Here is a 14,981-nt window from a genome sequence, read left to right as displayed (position 1 = left end):
GTTGTTATTAAGTGGAAGTGGTTGAGACGGGTACATTGACAACATTTAAAAGACATTTGGATGAATACATGGATAGGAAAGGTTTCGAAGGATACAGATCAAGTGCAGGGAAATGGGCTTAGTGTGGATGGATATTTTGGTCAGTATGGACCAGTTTGGGCCAAAGGTTTTGTCTCCGTGCTGTAGAAATCTGTGACTCTAATCTCAGTCATGAAGGCTTCAGCTAACATCCAGAACCTTGATCTGACTCTAAATTTAAGACTGAAGAGTCATACAGCATGGAAACAGGCCCTGCAGCCCAACTCATCCATTCCAAACAGTTTTCTAAACTGAGCTAGTTCCTGAGTTTAGACCCTCTTGTTCTTGTTTCCCTCACTACAGGGTGTGGATTATCTCTACCTACCGTGTCAACCTTTCTAACTGTTTGAAACAATTTGATTTGATCACTGTTTGACCTTCTATACTCCAGGACATGCAAGTTTATTCAAATTCACCTCTAATACTCGTGCACAGGTGAGCACTATGTCTATGTGTAGCTGTGTAACAGAGGCATTAGCCTGGCGAAAGTGCATGCCTACATTTGAATGTGCGCGTGCTTTTGAGTGTGCATGTATATTTGAGTATTTGTGTCTGAGTGAGATGATTAGGAAGTGTGGGTGTGTGAGGGTCTCCATGGGATTGTAGGTATTTGAGAATGTGAGCTGCCACAAACTGGCAGGTCTGTATCTGTACAGGGCAACCTTGATCACAGGCCTGGTGCAATTTTGTTTCTTCTGGAATGGTTTGGGATGTCTTGTCTAGATTCTTTGCCATCAGTTCTTCTTGTTGTTATTGGCCCAGGCTGCTGACATGTAGGAACGAAACCTACATGAAGCCTTATGCAGAAGCTCGTCTTGGTCTCAGTTAAACAGTTAAATTTGTATTATCTTAGTTATATTGTATTTTGCATAATAGTTGGCTGCATAACATTCAAGATACAGGATGGTCTCTAGTGAGATATCAGGCTCAACCCAAAATTAACTTCACATTAATAGTTCATTCTATACATGGGCCACCCTCTGTATAAAAGAGTTGTCCCTTAGGTCTCTTTCAAATTTTTCCCCTCTTATCTTAAGCCCCTCTAGTTTTGGACTCCCCTACTCTGGAGAAAATACCTTGCCCATTTACCCTATCCACACCCCTCGTGATTTTACAAACCTCACTCCACAGCCTCTGACGCTTCAGGGAAAATAGTCCCTGTCTATTCAGCCTCTCCATACAGCTTAAACACCCCAAACCTGGCAACATCCTCGTAAATCTTTTCTGAACCCTTTCAAGTTTCACAATATTCTTCCTATAGCAGAGAGATCTCCTCCTTGGAATGGTCCTTTATATTCTAATGGGTGGAGCTTATTCAGTGCTGCCACTTAACCCTTTCATGTATTAACTGTCTTACACAACAATGGGGTTAGTGTTTTACAGTCTAAGTGCAGAGGTGGAAATAGTTTCTATGTACGCAACAGGTTTTACTTGTAGTGTTTTAAAATGCCTGCCCCAAGCTTTGCTTCCAGCAAGTTTGACAATAAGTTTACTTTTTACTGTGTCCACACATGGGCATAACAATTTTATTCAAGAAAGAAAGGAGACAAAGCAGGAACCTATATGACAGTCAGTCCAGTGTCTGCCACAGGGAAATTGTTAGAATCCATTATGAGGGAAGTTATATAGGAAACTTTATAATGTGATCGGGCACAACAAGATTGGCTTTGTGAAAGGAATATCATTAGAGTTTAGAAGATTGAGGGGAGATCTAATAGAAACTTACAAGATAATGTATGGCTTAGAAGGGGTGGATGCTAGGAAGTTGTTTCCGTTAGCAGGGGAGACTAGGACCCGTGGGCACAGCCTTAGAATTAGAGGGGGGACATTTAAAATGGAAATTACGAGACATTTCTTCAGCCGGAGAGTGGTGGGTTTGTGGAATTCATTGCCACGGAGTGCAGTGGAGGCTAGGATGTTAGATGCCTTCAAGGAAGAGAGCGACAAATTCTTGATCTCACAAGGAATCAAGAGCTACTGGGAGAGTGCATGGTAAGTGGAGTTTAAATGCCCATCAGCCATGATTAAATGGCGGAGTGGACTCGATGGGCTGAATGGCCTTACTTCCACTCCTATGTCTTATGGTCTTATGGTCTGATGGTCTGATGGCCTTATGGAATGTATTAGGGATTTTGAAGAAGGAACATGCAGGGTGGATGAAGGGGAACAAGGAGTTATGTTGTATTTGGTTTTCCAAAAGGCATTTAGTAAGCTGTGGCATCAAAAGTCTTTGCTCAAGATTAGAAAGCCTGGCCTTCAAAGTAACATATTATTATGGATAAAAGATTGGCTAGGAAACAGGAAGCTGAGATTCAAGCTAAAATGGATTTTTTTTTGCGTTGGCAGATTAACTAGCAGTGTACCACAGACGTAAGCGTTGAAGCCTGAATCATTTACAATCTTTATCCATGACATGGATGCAGGAGCCAAATGATTGGTGGCTAAATTTGCTGAGACATCAAAATAAGTAGGACTGTAAGTTATCAAGAGGAGATCCTGCCAGATGTGCTGAGTTTCTCCAGTAATTTCTGTTTTTGTTTGCTATAAATACAATAGCTGCAATAGTTGTATGCATGGGAACTCCACCAACTGAAAGCTCCCCTCTGACACACATATCAGCCTGACAAAATTACATCTTTGTCCCTTCATTATTACTGGGTCAAAAATCTAGAACTCGCTTTCCAACAGCACTACTGGTGTCCCTACACCTGACCATCTGCATCTGTTTAAAAAACAGTTCACCATTTCCTTTGATAATAAAATGTGAGGCTGGATGAACACAGCAGGCCAAGCAGCATCTCAGGAGCACAAAAGCTGACGTTTCGGGCCAAGACCCTTCATCAGAGAGGGGGATGGGGGGAGGGAACTGGAATAAATAGGGAGAGAGGGGGAGGCGGACCGAAGATGGAGAGTAAAGAAGATAGGTGGAGAGAGTGTAGGTGGGGAGGTAGGGAGGGGATAGGTCAGTCCAGGGAAGACGGACAGGTCAAGGAGGTGGGATGAGGTTAGTAGGTAGCTGGGGGTGCGGCTTGGGGTGGGAGGAAGGGATGGGTGAGAGGAAGAACCGGTTAGGGAGGCAGAGACAGGTTGGACTGGTTTTGGGATGCAGTGGGTGGGGGGGAAGAGCTGGGCTGGTTGTGTGGTGCAGTGGGGGGAGGGGATGAACTGGGCTGGTTTAGGGATGCAGTAGGGGAAGGGGAGATTTTGAAACTGGTGAAGTCCACATTGATACCATATGGCTGCAGGGTTCCCAGGCGGAATATGAGTTGCTGTTCCTGCAACCTTCGGGTGGCATCATTGTGGCAGTGCAGGAGGCCCATGATGGACATGTCATCTAAAGAATGGGAGGGGGAGTGGAAATGGTTTGCGACTGGGAGGTGCAGTTGTTTGTTGCGAACTGAGCGGAGGTGTTCTGCAAAGCGGTCCCCAAGCCTCCGCTTGGTTTCCCCAATGTAGAGGAAGCCACACCGGGTACAGTGGATGCAGTATACCACATTGGCAGATGTGCAGGTGAACCTCTGCTTAATGTGGAATGCCATCTTGGGGCCTGGGATGGGGGTGAGGGAGGAGGTGTGGGGACAAGTGTAGCATTTCCTGCGGTTGCAGGTGAAGGTGCCGGGTGTGGTGGGGTTGGAGGGCAGTGTGGAGCGAACAAGGGAGTCACGGAGAGAGTGGTCTCTCCGGAAAGCAGACAGGGGAGGGGATGGGAAAATGTCTTGGGTGGTGGGGTCGGATTGTAAATGGCGGAAGTGTCGGAGGATACTGCGTTGTATCCGGAGGTTGGTAGGGTGGTGTGTGAGAACGAGGGGGATCCTCTTGGGGCGGTTGTGGCGGGGGCGGGGTGTGAGGGATGTGTCGCGGGAAATGCGGGAGACGCGGTCAAGGGCGTTCTCGATCACCGTGGGGGGAAAGTTGCGGTCCTTGAAGAACTTGGACATCTGGGATGTGCGGGAGTGGAATGTCTTATCGTGGGAGCAGATGCGGCGGAGGCGGAGGAATTGGGAATAGGGGATGGAATTTTTGCAGGAGGGTGGGTGGGAGGAGGTGTATTCTAGGTAGCTGTGGGAGTCGGTGGGCTTGAAATGGACATCAGTTACAAGCTGGTTGCCTGAGATGGAGATGGTGTGGATAGAAAAGAAGATAGGTGGAGAGAGTATAGGTGGGGAGGTAGGGAGGGTAATAAAATGTGAGGCTGAATGAACACAGCAGGCCAAGCAGCATCTCAGGAGCACAAAAGCTGACGTTTCGGGCCTAGACCCTTCGTCAGAGAGCCAGGGAGGGGATAGGTCAGTCCAGAGAGGACAGACAGGTCAAGGAGGCAGGATGAGGTTAGTAGGTGGGAAATGGAGGTGTGGCTTGAGGTGGGAGGAGGGGATAGGTGAGAGGAAGAACATGTTAGGGAGGCAGTGACGAGCTGGGCTGGTTTTGTGATGCAGTGGGGAAAGGGGAAATTTTGAAGCTTGTGAAATCCACATTGATACCATTGGGCTGCAGGGTTCCCAAGCGGAATATGAGTTGCTGTTCCTGCAACCTTCCGGTGGCATCATTGTGGCACTGCAGGAGGCCCATGATGGACATGTCGTCTAAGGAATGGGAGGGGGAGTTGAAATGGTTCGCGACTGGGAGGTGCAGTTATTTATTGCTTGGTTTCCCCAATGTAGAGGAAGCCACACTGGGTACAGTGGATACAGTATACCACATTGGCAGATGTGCAGGTGAACATCTGCTTAATATGAAAAGTCATCTTGGGGCCTGGGATAGGGGTGAGGGAGGAGGTGTGGGGGCAAGTGTAGCATTTCCTGCGGTTGCAGGGGAATGTGCCGGGTGTGGTGGGGTTGGAGGGGATTGTGGAGTGGACAAGGGAGTCACGGAGGGAGTGGTCTCTCTGGAAGGCAGACAAGGATGGGGATGGAAAAATGTCTTGGGCGGTGGGGTCGGATTGTAGATGGCGGAAGTGTCGGAGGATGATGAGTTGTATCCAAAGGTTGGTGAAGTGGTGTGTGAAGACGAGGGGGATCCTCTTAGGGCGGTTGTTGCGGGGGTAGGGTGTGAGGAATGTGTTGCGGGAAATGCAGGAGACGTGGTCAAGAGCGTTCTCGACCACAGCAGGGGGGGTGTTGCAGTCGTTGAAGAGCGTGGACATCTGGGATGTGCGGGAGTGGAATGCCTCATCCTGGGAGCAGATGCGGCGGAGGTGAAGGAATTGGGAAAAGGGGGTGGAATTTTTGCAGGAGGGTGGGTGGGAGGAGGTGTATTCTAGGTAGCTGTGGGAGTCGGTGGGTTTGAAATGGACATAGGTTTCCAGCTGGTTACCTGAGATGGAGACAGAGAGGTCCAGGAAGGTGAGGGATGTGCTGGAGATGGTCCAGGTGAACTTGAGGTTGGGGTGGAAGGTGTTGATGAAGCAGATGAACTGTTCGAGCTCCTCTTGGGAGCAAGAGGCGGCGCCGATACAGTCATCAATGTAACGGAGGAAGAGGTAGGGTTTGGGGCCTGTGTAGGTATGGAAGAGGGACTGTTCCACGTAACCTACAAAGAGGCAGGCATAGCTTGGGCCCATGCAGGTGCCCATGGCCACCTCCTTTGTCTGTAGGAAGTGGGAGGAAGTGAAAGAGAAGTGGTTGAGTTTGGCTAGGCGGATGAGGGTGTCAATGGAGGGGGACTGGTTGGGCCTGCGGGACAGGAAGAAGCGGAGGGCCTTGAGGCCATCTGCATGCAGAATACAGGTGTATAGGGACTGGCCGTCCATGGTGAAAATGAGGTGTTGGGGGCCAGGGAATTGGAAGTTCTGGAGAAGGTGGAGGGCGTGGATGGTGTCACGGACGTAGATGGGGAGTTCCTGGACCAAAGAGGAGAAAATGGAGTCCAGATAGGTGGAGATGAGTTCGGTGGGGCAGGAGCAGGCTGAGACGATGGGTCGACCAGGGCAGGTGGGTTCTTTGCTGTTGATGCAAGATTAATTTCAGAAAGCTTTCAATACGGTCCCACAGTGCAGAGTAACATGTTCCATGAGCACACATGTGATTGGGGGTAGATACTGACAGAGAATAGGTTGGCAAAGGAAATGAAAAATAAGAATAAATAAATCTTTCCCCAAATTGTAGACTAGTGAGGTATCACAGGTGTCAGTGTTAGGACCCCAGCTATTCACAATATACATTGATGATTTAAATGAGGAAGCTAAATGCAATGTGTCCAAGTTTGCTGATGACACAACGCTGGATGTGAGGGTGAACTATGAGGATGCAGATGTGCTTCACTGTGAATTGGACAAGTTGAGTGACTAGCAAATGCATGACGGATGCAGGATAATGTGGATAAATGTGAGGTTATCCACTTTGGTACAAAAAAAGGAGGCCAATTATTTTCTGAAGGGTGATAGATTGGGAAAAGGGGGAGATGTGATGACATCTGCGTGTCCTTGAACACCAGGCACTGAAAGGTAGGCGAATGTCATGAGGGTTTTCATAGCGAGAGGATTTGAATACAGGTGCAGGAATGTCTTGCTGCAACTTAACACGTCCTTTGTAAGACTACACCTGGAATATTGTGTGCGATTTTGATGTAACTCTCCTCCCGACTCCCCAAAGCTTGTCCACAATCAACAAGCCAGGAGTGTGGTGGAACACTCCCCACTTGCCTGGATGGATGCAACTCCAAGAGCACTCAAGAAGCTTCACACCATCCAAGAAAAAGCAGCCGCTTGATTGGTACCACATCCACAAGCATGCACACCCTCCATCACCAGTTGTTCCTCAGTTCAGAACTGTTCATCTCTGTGGTGTCTCTCTGTGCTCTCCCTGTTCTATGAAGTCACAATGTTATAAACTCACAGTGTGCTCCAGTAAGCATGATTTTTAAAACTGCAGCTATCACTAAGTAGAGTTTCCTTTGTTTAGAGCAGGATCTACTGCTGTTAATCCACATTCCTGAAAGGAAGGAAATTAAAAGATATGGTATTTAGACATGACAGCACAAAATGGATAATGGTTGTAAATTGAGTTGCTGTCTGACAAACTTCTGAGAGAAACCTAGTCAGGCACATCTCTAAAGGTTCTGGGAAGCTGACAACATCAAAGTGAGACAGATAATGGGAACTCCAGATGCTGGAGATTCCAAGATAATAAAATGTGAGGCTGGATGAACACAGCAGGCCAAGCAGCATCTCAGGAGCACAAAAGCTGATGTTTCGGGCCTAGACCCTTCATCAGAGAGGGGGATGGGGGGAGGGAACTGGAATAAATAGGGAGAGAGGGGGAGGCGGACCGAAGATGGAGAGTAAAGAAGATAGGTGGAGAAGGTGTGGGTGGGGAGGTAGGGAGGGGATAGATCAGTCCAGGGAAGACGGACAGGTCAAGGAGGTGGGATGAGGTTAGTAGGTAGCTGGGGGTGCGGCTTGGGGTGGGAGGAAGGGATGGGTGAGAGGAAGAACCGGTTAGGGAGGCAGAGACAGGTTGGACTGGTTTTGGGATGCAGTGGGTGGAGGGGAAGAGCTGGGCTGGTTGTGTGGTGCAGTGGGGGGAGGGGATGAACTGGGCTGGTTTAGGGATGCAGTGGGGGAAGGGGAGATTTTGAAACTGGTGAAGTCCACATTGATACCATATGGCTGCAGGGTTCCCAGGCGGAATATGAGTTGCTGTTCCTGCAACCTTCGGGTGGCATCATTGTGGCAGTGCAGGAGGCCCATGATGGACATGTCATCAAGAGAATGGGAGGGGGAGTGGAAATGGTTTGCGACTGGGAGGTGCAGTTGTTTGTTGCGAACTGAGCGGAGGTGTTCTGCAAAGCGGTCCCCAAGCCTCCGCTTGGTTTCCCCAATGTAGAGAAAGCCACACCGGGTACAGTGGATGCAGTATACCACATTGGCAGATGTGCAGGTGAACCTCTGCTTAATGTGGAATGTCATCTTGGGGCCTGGGATGGGGGTGAGGGAGGAGGTGTGGGGACAAGTGTAGCATTTCCTGCAGTTGCAGGGGAAGGTGCCGGGTGTGGTGGGGTTGGAGGGCAGTGTGGAGCGAACAAGGGAGTCACGGAGAGAGTGGTCTCTCCGGAAAGCAGACAGGGGTGGGGATGGAAAAATGTCTTGGGTGGTGGGGTCGGATTGTAAATGGCGGAAGTGTCGGAGGATAATGCGTTGTATCCGGAGGTTGGTAGGGTGGTGTGTGAGAACGAGGGGGATCCTCTTGGGGCGGTTGTGGCGGGGGCGGGGTGTGAGGGATGTGTCGCGGGAAATGCGGGAGACGCGGTCAAGGGCGTTCTCAATCACCGTGGGGGGGAAGTTGCGGTCCTTAAAGAACTTGGACATCTGGGATGTGCGGGAGTGGAATGTCTTATCGTGGGAGCAGATGCGGCGGAGGCGGAGGAATTGGGAATAGGGGATGGAATTTTTGCAGGAGGGTGGGTGGGAGGAGGTGTATTCTAGGTAGCTGTGGGAGTCGGTGGGCTTGAAATGGACATCAGTTACAAGCTGGTTGCCTGAGATGGAGACTGAGAGGTCCAGGAAGGTGAGGGATGTGCTGGAGATGGCCCAGGTGAACTGAAGGTTGGGGTGGAAGGTGTTGGTGAAGTGGATGAACTGTTCGAGCTCCTCTGGGGAGCAAGAGGCGGCGCCGATACAGTCATCAATGTACCGGAGGAAGAGGTGGGGTTTGGGGCCTGTGTAGGTGCGGAAGATGGACTGTTCCACGTAACCTACAAAGAGGCAGGCATAGCTGGGGCCCATGCGGGTGCCCATGGCCACCCCCTTAGTCTGTAGGAAGTGGGAGGAGTCAAAAGAGAAGTTGTTGAGTGTGAGGACGCGTTCCGCTAGGCGGATGAGAGTGTCGGTGGAGGGGGCCTGGTCGGGCCTGCGGGACAGGAAGAAGCGGAGGGCCTTGAGGCCATCTCCATGCGGAATGCAGGTGTACAGGGACTGGACGTCCATGGTGAATATGAGGTGTTGGGGGCCAGGGAATTGGAAGTCCTGGAGGAGGTGGAGGGCGTGGGTGGTGTCACGGACATAGGTGGGGAGTTCCTGGACCAAAGGGGAGAAAATGGAGTCCAGATAGGTGGAGATGAGTTCGGTGGGGCAGGAGCAGGCTGAGACGATTGGTCGACCAGGGCAGGCAGGTTGCACCTCCCAGTCGCAAACCATTTCCACTCCCCCTCCCATTCTCTTGATGACATGTCCATCATGGGCCTCCTGCACTGCCACAATGATGCCACCCGAAGGTTGCAGGAACAGCAACTCATATTCCGCCTGGGAACCCTGCAGCCATATGGTATCAATGTGGACTTCACCAGTTTCAAAATCTCCCCTTCCCCCACTGCATCCCTAAACCAGCCCAGTTCATCCCCTCCCCCCACTGCACCACACAACCAGCCCAGCTCTTCCCCCCCACCCACTGCATCCCAAAACCAGTCCAACCTGTCTCTGCCTCCCTAACCGGTTCTTCCTCTCACCCATCCCTTCCTCCCACCCCAAGCCGCACCCCCAGCTACCTACTAACCTCATCCCACCTCCTTGACCTGTCCATCTTCCCTGGACTGACCTATCCCCTCCCTACCTCCCCACCCACACCTTCTCCACCTATCTTCTTTACTCTCCATCTTCGGTCCGCCTCCCCCTCTCTCCCTATTTATTCCAGTTCCCTCCCCCCATCCCCCTCTCTGATGAAGGGTCTAGGCCCGAAACGTCAGCTTTTGTGCTCCTGAGATGCTGCTTGGCCTGCTGTGTTCATCCAGCCTCACATTTTATTAACATCAAAGTGAGAATGCATTTCAAAGCTTAGCAAGATCCAATGGCTACAGAGAGAATGGGAGCTGTCTACTCCTTTCAGCAGAATGTCATTTCTGTGGATCAAGTCCTAAACTGCAGGCATTGTGAGGTTTACTCTTCTCGAAATGTACTCAAGGAATTAACAGCCAACTGCTATCCCTGGTTTGTGTGTGTTCATGGGCTGATGTGCTGGTGTGGATTCCAGTCCAGCAAAGGTCACAGCTTGGGAATAGCAATTAGACACACCTTAGCAACAGGTAAGGAGAACACAGTAGTTCTTACACTCTGGGAGCTGGAAGCCCAGCAAACCAGGAGATCATCATTTATCTGATAGCTGAGTAGGCAGAGAATGGAGGGATACAAAGCATGCAGAGGGAAAAAGTTTTTAATTTAGAAATGCATCATATGTCAATGCAGTCGTGGTGGGCCAAAGGACCTGTTCCTGTGCTGCACTGTTCTTTGTTTTCTTGTTTAAACAGCAACAATATTTCACCATTGACTCTACAAGGGTAGGATAGTGTGGGGGCTGCGGGGCCGGTTAGCTCAGTTGACTGGGCTAGTAGGAACTGCTGATGCTGGACAATCTGAGATAACAAGGTGTAGAGCTGGATGAACACAGCAGGCCAAGCTGCATCAGAGAAGCAGGAAAGCTGTCCTTTTGGGTCTAGACCCTTCATAAATTTCTGAAGAAGGGTCTCGACCTGAAATGTCAGCTTTCCTGTTCCTTTGATGCTGCTTGGCCTGCTGTGTTCTTCCAGCTCCACACCTTGTTATCTCAGTTGACTTGGTGCTGTTTTACGACATACAGCAATACCATCAGTGCAGTTTCAATTCCCACACTGCCTGAGGTTGCCAGGCAGCTCCAATCTCCTCAAACTCTACCTTCGCCTGAGGCATGGTGACCCACAGTTAAACCTCCACCAATTCTCTCGTTCTGTCTCTCTCACTCTCTCTCCAATAATAGCTGTCCTCTGGAACTATGGCCCTCTGAGAACAGGATAACTTTACATTTACCTTACTCTTGACGAAACCCAAAGGCTGGTTTGGATATCTTTTTAACAGTTATCATCTCAGTCTCTGTGTTTTACCATCTTTTCTACGGTTAGTTTGGATAAAGAAACCCAGATTAATTTGAATTATTATAGAATGGAAATGCATTTGAACAAGGTATCTGTGAGGGAAAAACAGCCATTTCAAATTAATCTTGTTGTGGCCAACTGAGAGAGAGGAGTTGAATTTGGAAGAGGAGTCAGTTCATCCTTTCTCACCTGGGACCATAACTGTTTGGGGCTATCACACCAGGAAGTGGAACCCAACTGGGGTCCGGTCTGAACACAATGTAATCTGTGCAAACGGCATTGATGAATAAACAGGTGAACATGGGGCTGAGCCCTCCGCAGGGGATAACACATTGGAACGGAATGCAGGTTATGTGGGAAACTGCTGAAAATAATCATCACAGTAATTTGGAGCGAAAGCAGAAGCTGCTGGAAAAGGTCAGCAGGTCTGGCAGCGTCTGTGAAGAAACATGAGTTAGTGTTTCAGGTCCAGTGATCCTTCCTCAGAGCATTATTGACGCGGATTTTTCTTCACAGGTGTTGCTAGATCTTCTGAGCTTTTCGAGTAACTTTTGTTCTTGTTCCTGATTTACAGCATCCATCTTTCAATTTTGATCACTGTAATTTATAGGCTTGACGGGCTGAATGGCCTACTCTTGTTCCTTGTTTGTCTGTATGTTTGTCTAAGTGTATGTTCAAATGTATACAGAAACCACAATGTTTACTCATTTATTCCCCATTGCACACTGTGACTTTTTGACATCCTGATTATTCAATCCTGACCATATTTAATTCTACAAGCTCCATCTGGTCAAAATATGAAGCAATTGCCTTAAATATGTAACTCTTTCCTTTTCAGCCCCAGCAGCTTTCCATCTCAAACTCCCCAACTGCACCCCCCATGGAGTTAGCTATCTGCTGTGTATATTCCTATGTGACCCTTGATGCTGTCAGTTATCTCCAGTCTTGCAGCTCCATGACAATATAAGTGTGACTGTGTGAGATAACATTGGTCCAACATGCTACAATATTCCGTTCCGCCAAAAGGCCTCCTCAAAATTCAGTGATAAGGCAAGAATTTAAAGATAGCAGCAACCACCTGGCCACAAACCATTGATTTGCACCACTCTTCCACTTGTCAGATAACAATCCATCTGTTTTGTGTAAAAGTTATTGCCCAAAGTCAATTTATTTTGAATTGTTCTCAGAATTTGATCTCAATATGTCATCTCAAAAAGGAGCTGACTCTCATCAGAGAATCTATTAAAGATCTCCTCAGCTCTACTCCAGGGTCAACAGTTTAAGGTATAGTTGCCATTGTCTTACCACACCATCGGACTGCTCTCTCATTAGAAAGAGAGACGGGTTGAGGGGTGAGGAGGAGGGTGGGTGGGGTGGGGCAACGGGAGAGAGACGGAGAGAGGGGGAGAGAGAGAGAGAGACTAATGGAAGTTTAACCTGATGGTCACCAAGTCCCAGGCAAGCGAACAGGAAACAAGCCAGGAAACTAGAGATAAACAAAACAAAAATCAGCTTTTTGACAGAACGGGCTTCTGGAACATCAAAGACATGGAGAGAGAGAAAGAGGGAGAGAGAGAGAGAGAGAGAGAGAGAGAGAGATCTGCCCATCTACCCACACAGACATTCCTCTGCATTCTGAGGACAATCGATTCAGTGCATTAAATCCTCTGTTATTTCATTGTTGTGCAACTTTCTGACTGTGGTTCAGAGCTGATTGGGCTGCCGAAGTAGTATGTCCAAAAATGCCAGTACTTAGTGCAGTGCTGGGGGAGTGTGTCACTTTAGAGGTGCTGCCTGTCAAAGGCAATGTTTCCCCAGGCCGTGGCTGTCCATTCAGGTGGACAGAGTAGAGCCCCAGCTGATACTATGTTGAAGAAAAAGCAAAAATCTCCCTAGTGTCCTGACTGTTATTGATTCTCAATCAACAGCTGGTTTGGACATTGTGTCTCAGTTATTGGTGGGAGCTGACTGTTTGTGAAATATCTACACCATTCCCTGCATGTCAAGAGCGACTACACTTTCAAAGATATCCTTCATTGGTTATAAAGTCCCTTGACATTGTTGGGGATGGGAAAATTGCTAGCTAAATACCAAGGTGTACGGCTGGATGAAAACAACAGGCCAGGCAGCATCAGAGGAGCAGGAAAGCTGTCGTTTCGAGTTTAGACCCTTCTTCAGAAATGGGGGAGGGGAAGGGGACTCTGAAATAAATAGAGAGAGGGAGAGGTCATGATGGAAGGTGGATAGAGGTGCAGATAGGTGGAGAGAAGACTGACAAGTCAAGGAGGTGGGGATGAGGCTATTAGGTAGGAAGTGTGGGTGGAGGGTGGTCAGTGAGGTAGGAGGAGCAGATAGGTGGGAGAAAAGACGGACAGGCCAAGGAGGAAGGGACAATCTGGGCTGGTTTTGTGACGACATCAGGGGTGGAGAGATTTTGAAGCTTGTGAAGCTCACATTGATGCCATTAAGCTGCAGGGTTCCCAAACGAAATATGAGGTGCTATTCCTCCAGCCTTCAGATGGCATCGTTGTGGCACTGCAGGAGGCCAAGGATGAACATGTCATCCAAGGAGTGGAAGGGGGATTGAAGTGGTTCACGACTGGGATGTGCAGACGTTTGTCACGAACTGAGTGTAGGTGTTCCACAAAGCGGTCTCCAAACCTCTGCTTGGTTTCTCTGACATAGAGGAGGCCACATTAGGAACGGCAAATACAGTATACCACATTAGCAGATGAGCAGGTAAACATCTGTTTAATGTGGAAGGTTTTCTTGGGGCCTGGGATGGGGGTGAGCGGGGAGGAATAGGGCTAGGTGTAGCACTTCCTGCAGTTGCCAGGGATAGTGGGACTAGTGGAGAGTGTGGAGCAGATGAGGGAGTCCCCACATACCTGCTCTCCCCTCCCAACTGACCAAACCCTATCCCAACTCCCCAGCTATGCTCACCTTTACTGGCTCCATCCCCACCTCCTTGATCTGTCTGTCTTCTCTCCAACCATCTGTTTCTCTAGCCACCTTCCATCATCACCTCCCCCTCTCTCTATTTATTCCAAAGGCTCCTTCCCCTCCCCCATTTCTGGAGAAGGGTCCAGACCCGAAACGTCAGCTTTCCTGCTCCTCTGATGCTGCCTGGCCTGCTGTGTTCATTCAGCCCTACACCTAGTTAAATGCCAGTTCCTTTTTGCATCTTGTCTTGTTGAAGGGTATGAGATAGGTACATTGAGTGCTCTCTCCATGTGTGAGTGTTTCAGAATCGCCCAGCTCTGTAGTTTTCACTAAGTTTCAACACTCTTAAACATTGCAATGCATTTTGACTGGAGCTGGACAAAAAGCTGTCAGTCAGTGAGCCATTGGTTCATTGCAACAAACTGAGTTTCAAATGATTGAATTATATTTCACTTTGACGAAAGGACAGGCAGCTTTGTTCTGCTACTTTTTGTGTTGGTTCCTGTGCAACAACTTCTCCAACTCTCACCCTGTGAAGCTAAAGCTTTAGTGGTCGATGTGTAAACCTCCTTTCACACTTACTTCCTTGGTAAGGGGCCCTGTTGTCTGGTTTGCATTTCCTCTGCAGTTCAGTGTGGTTGTTCCAGTCAGAAAGAAATTCTGCCACCTCCACTTTGACACTTTGCGCTTTGGACACATCACACAACGTGGGCAAACCGTGTTGTAATTTCATAGAATAGTCATCCAAAATGCTGCTTTTCATTCCCTTTGTGACCATTGATTTTCTCTGCTGATGCTGGTGAATATGGGTTCTTTGTTAGAACATAGAACATTGAAAAGTACAGCACAGTACAGGCCCTTCGGCCCATGATGTTGTGCCGTGGAATAATCCTAATCCAAAAATAAAATAGCCTAACCTACATTCCCCTCAATTCACTGCTGTCCATGTGCATGTCCAGCAGTCGCTTAAATGTCACTAATGACTCCGCTTCCACGACTACCACTGGCAAACTATTCCATGCGCTCACAACTCTGTTTGATTTGATCTCAATGAGAGCTGCCTTGGTTTTTGTTCCTGACAGTGTCTCATTTTTGGGTTGTCCTGTGCATTGCAGGAACTCAGG

This window comes from Stegostoma tigrinum, chromosome 9 (genome assembly GCF_030684315.1).
Source record: "Stegostoma tigrinum isolate sSteTig4 chromosome 9, sSteTig4.hap1, whole genome shotgun sequence".
NCBI classification, from domain to species: Eukaryota; Metazoa; Chordata; class Chondrichthyes; order Orectolobiformes; family Stegostomatidae; genus Stegostoma; species Stegostoma tigrinum.
The sequence above is the reverse complement of the archived record's forward strand: the minus strand, read 5'-3'. Positions refer to the sequence as shown.